Below are 5000 nucleotides of genomic sequence, written 5' to 3' on the forward strand. Positions count from 1 at the left end.
TTCCATCATCGCCGAGAAGGGCATAAGATATGACAGTACTGGCATAAGGAAGAACACCTGCCCATGAGTGACAAGGGAGCTGAGAAATGACAGGAGGCCGGAGCAGGACTTGAGTTTTACAATATTTCCATTCACATGAACTTGGCAAAAAGCTTGAGCGCGCGACAAAATAAGCTGCGTTTTTTTTTTGTACTCGTCGTGATTTCATTTTATTTATTTATGTATTATTATTTTTATTATTATTATTATTTTTTTTTTTTCAAATATTCACGATTGGATGAATCCGCTTTTATGGAGGGACGATTGTATATACTATATATATATATATATATATATATATATATATATATATATATATATATATATATATATATATATATATATATATATTGTGTGTGTGTGTGTGTGTGTGTGTGTGTGTGTGTGTGTGTGTGTGTGTGTGTGTGTGTGTGTGTGTGTGTGTGTGTGTGATATATGTACGTATCTATACACATACTTATGTATCTTTGTGTGTGTTTGAGTATCTATGTATGTACATTACCGATATATCTGTACAAATGCATAGTTATGCATACGTAAATGCGTAATAATAATAATGATAATAATAATGATAATAATAATAATAATAATAATAATAATAAGACAAAAATAAATAAGTGCAAAAAGAAGGTGATAAAGTTCCCCATCTATGTAAATTTGCAGTTGAAAGGCCACGTCAGCGAAGACCTCAGCAACGGAGCTCGACACGTAACCGAATCAGACCAGTCGCTGATCTAATACGATGCTGTATTGAGGTCTTCTGGAAGTGCGAGACAAATTTTGCTGGATATTCTGCTATCTGTGGTCTGGGAGGGAAGAGGGGTACGGGAGGAGGGAGGAGGGGCATGAGAGAGGAGGGGGAGGGGTATAGAGAGGAGGGTGGAGGGGCATGAGAGAGGAGGGGGAGGGGTCTAGAGAGGAGGGTGGAGGGGCATGAGTGAGGATGGGGAGTGTTATAGAGAGGAGGGTGGAGAGGGCATGAGAGAGGAGGGGGAGGGGTATAGAGAGGAGGGTGGAGAGGCATGAGTGAGGAGGGGGAGGGGTATAGAGAGGAGGGTGGAGAGGCATGAGTGAGGAGGGGGAGGGGTATAGAGAGGAGGGGGAGGGGTATAGAGAGGAGGGTGGAGGGGCATGAGAGAGGAGGGGGAGGGGTGTAGAGAGGAGGGGGGAGAGTCATGAGAGATGAGGGGGGAGGGGTTTAGTGAGGAGGGAGGAGGTGCACGAGGAGGGGAGGGAGGAGGAGAGAGTGAAAAATGGTTGAGAACCCAGACATACATACTCGGACACGTATGAATGTCTTTGTGCTTCTTGCTATTTTTCTGATTATATATATATATATATATATATATATATATATATATATATATATATATATATATATATATATATATATATATATATATATACATATACAGACACATATACACACATGTGTCTGTATATAAATATGTACACTCTCTACTTATATTTTTTATTTAAAAGAAATTAAGTGTATAAAAAAGGTGGGAGGTGGTCCAGTGCACAGCAAACATAAAAGGGTAGGAAAGTAAGGAAGAATGAAGACCAACGATGACTTGAAAAGGTCAAAGGGTAGGGGAAGGCGGGGGCGCGGGGGGGGGGGGAGTCGGGCAAACAGGAGTTCTAGACTGTAGTCCTAAATTTTTAAAGGAAAAGTTCCAGCTAGCGAGGTAGCACTGTCAACATCAACATGTATTACGAAAAAGGTAAATATATCGTATAAGCGTTTCTTTCTTTTGAGCTGTGATGCAAGGCCCCTGTTTCCACTGCCTCTACAACAGCCACGTGTCAGCCGGAACATATGGCAATGTGCTGTCTTGAGAGGAGTGGTACGATTAGTCAAGAAAAAAAAAGAAGAGATAGGGCTATGTTGCATGTAGGTATGTGTGCGAGTCGTAACTGATGTAGGCATGTGACTCGTAACTGAAGTAGCTATGAGGGCGACTCATAACTGACGTAGGTATGTGGGTGAGTCGTAACTGACCTGGGTATGTAGATGACTCGTAACCGATGTAGTTATGTAGATGACTCGTAACTGAATTAGGCGTGTGGGCGACTCGTACTTGAAGTAGCTATGAGGGCGACTCGTAACTGGAATGATCGTAAGTCTGACTCACCACGAAGGCTTTTGTGTTTGATCTCTGTGGGAGGCCCGGGATTGTCCTTACGAATTTTTTTTTAATTGTTTCTAGTTCATTCAGCTCAGAGGAAGAATACGCTAGTGAAGACAGAGTAGAAAATTCAGCTGTGATTCTTTGGTCAGAATAAGGCGTGAAGAATCTGGAATTCAAGCCTTTTGAGAGCTAGTAATCTTGGCTGAAAATGCGTTTATTAAATGTTCGTTTAAACATTCATCTATCAGACGGTCATAAAATAGAGTGCATTAACGTTAACATATTAATGCTTAAATTATAGATGCAGATCTAAACTAGCAAATCATTTAAATAAACGCATTTTCGAGCAGTAGGTCTAAAAAGGACAGGCTAGATGAATGAGACGTGAACTGGCATCAGTTTCGTGCAACCTGCTGAGTGTGGATGATAAACTTTTTCTTTCATATCCAGTAAATAGTAATAGAAGATTAGTACAGCAACATTAACAAGGGAGGGGGCAGATGTGCTATATAAAAGACTTCAGCGCATATTTCCCGCAATTGTGAATCGTAGTGGCCAACATAAACTCACACATAAGGAAAGGCCACGCAAACCCACACTCAGTAATATGCTTGGCACGCAAAGATGTCGGAAAGGGAAATATCCGGTAAATCCGCCTTACTGTCGAATGTATCACCAGCTAATTCAAGCTATTACTACACCTCGAGGTTTTACACATTACCGAAAGACACGCTTCTTCCAAAAATGTGAGAATGAAGGATAACTTTTTAATAATAAATGTGAATATCGCCAGCTTCGTTACTTGGCACAGACTGTTGCTTAAATCAGTCCCATGTAAAAACCAACAACATTTCTGTGACTGATTTTTTAAATTCAATATATCAATCAATTTGGAAGCCATCCTTTCTGTGCAGACAAGACTGGCAGACAGCCTCAGAACTTTTGGAGTTTGTTATATCGTTTATAAGATAATATAATATGTATTACTATACATAATATATTTTCTCCAAGCGCACGTAATTGAGGGACGAAAAAAAAAAATTGAACTGTAATCGGAAACAGTTTAGAACAGATACTAGCCATAACTTTTATAAATACTTCTGTTCTTACTACTGTACATTCACGTCTAAGAGACTGTATGTTTGCTATAATTGTTATATAACGTCTTATATATCAATTATAATTGTTTCTATTGCTTTTGATTTTCATTTGATAAAAAAATTGGTTATCTTTTAGAGAGCAAAGATAGCAAAGTCTAGTTATCAAAGAGTAAACGCCTGTTGAGAATTTGATAAAGGTACGCAAATCAAGAAACAGAGAGAGAGAGAGAGAGAGAGAGAGAGAGAGAGAGAGAGAGAGAGAGAGAGAGAGAGAGAGAGAGAGAGAGAGAGAGAGAGAGAGAGAGAGAGAGAGAGAGAGAGAGAGAGAGAGAGAGAGAGAGAGAGAGAGAGAGAGAGAGAAAGGCAATCGACAGTGAATAGGAGGGAAGGAAAGGAGATAAAATAAGCAAGAGAAGAAAAGGGTAAAAGACAAGAAGAGAAAGATTTGAAAGACAATGTCAAAAATAAAAAGAAAGAAATAAACATGAGAAAAAGAAGAGCAAGAGAGAGAGAGAAAAAAAAAGCAACAGACCAAAAAAAGAAAAAACAAAGAAAGATAAAAAAAAAAAAAAATTGTAGGCTAAGGTAAAAAAATAACGACATAAAGGAGAAGGGAAAAGAATTTTGCTTGACGAAAGAAAGGCCGCGAAATGAATAAGAAATATCAAGGGAAACCACGATGGCCACTTCAGCACACGTGGCCAGAATTTATTGGTTTGGGTCGATTGAAAAAAAAAAAAAGATTGGTGAAGTGGGGAATGTAAATACAATTTAATTTCGATTTCAAAAAAGGAAAAAAGAAAAAAAAAATGTGATAAGAGGTAGTAAGCAAAACACATTTGTATTCAACTGAAAGGAATTTCTCGTACTGTATATTTTCAAAGAGAGCAATTTCGTAGACAGAGTGTGCCATGTAGTTTGGACGCTGCGTTGTATCTTGAATATCTAAATGTTGTTCCAAACTATAGAAAACTTGCAAAATGTACTGTGCATCGTGAACAAACAAGGAAATAAACTTGCAAGAGGCATGGATGCAATGCTAAGTAGCTTGATTTGTAGCCATTGGTAGTTATTGTAGTAATGATGATCACGATGGTGGTGGTGATGATGGTGGTGGTGATGATGGTGATGATAACGATGGTGGTGTTGGGGGTGTTGGTGATGATGGTGATGGTGATGATGGGGGTGATAAGTTGTGACCATGATAATGGGGATGGTGGTGATGATTGAGACTGCTGATAGTGATGATAGTGACGATGATGGTAGTGATGATGGTGAGGAATATGAAAATAATAGTGTTGGTTATGAAAACAGATATAATGACAAATATAAATGAAATGATAAATATGAAAAATAATAATATTTAATGATATAGAATCTGATAATAATGATGATGATAATAGTAATGATAATAATAATAACAAAAGTAACAGTAGCAATACTACTAATAAAGAAGATATGAAGCAACCGAAGAAAATCTAGAGGTTTATATATGATTATTTGTGTCCGCGTTTCCGCATTGTCTGAGCTCTGTTGTCAAGAATGATATGACACTGCGGCACTTTCCTGATTGACAGTATTCTTTGTCGGTAAAAAATATCTCTACAGCAGGATCTTTGATAAAGGCATCACCAACCTCCTACATCCACGAACATTTTCTCTTTTCTCTTATTCCATTCATTCTCCCTCTCCCTCTCCCTCTCAGTCTGCTTCTATATATGTCTCTCAC

Source organism: Penaeus monodon, chromosome 4 (assembly GCF_015228065.2).
Source record: "Penaeus monodon isolate SGIC_2016 chromosome 4, NSTDA_Pmon_1, whole genome shotgun sequence".
In the NCBI taxonomy this organism is placed as follows: Eukaryota; Metazoa; Arthropoda; class Malacostraca; order Decapoda; family Penaeidae; genus Penaeus; species Penaeus monodon.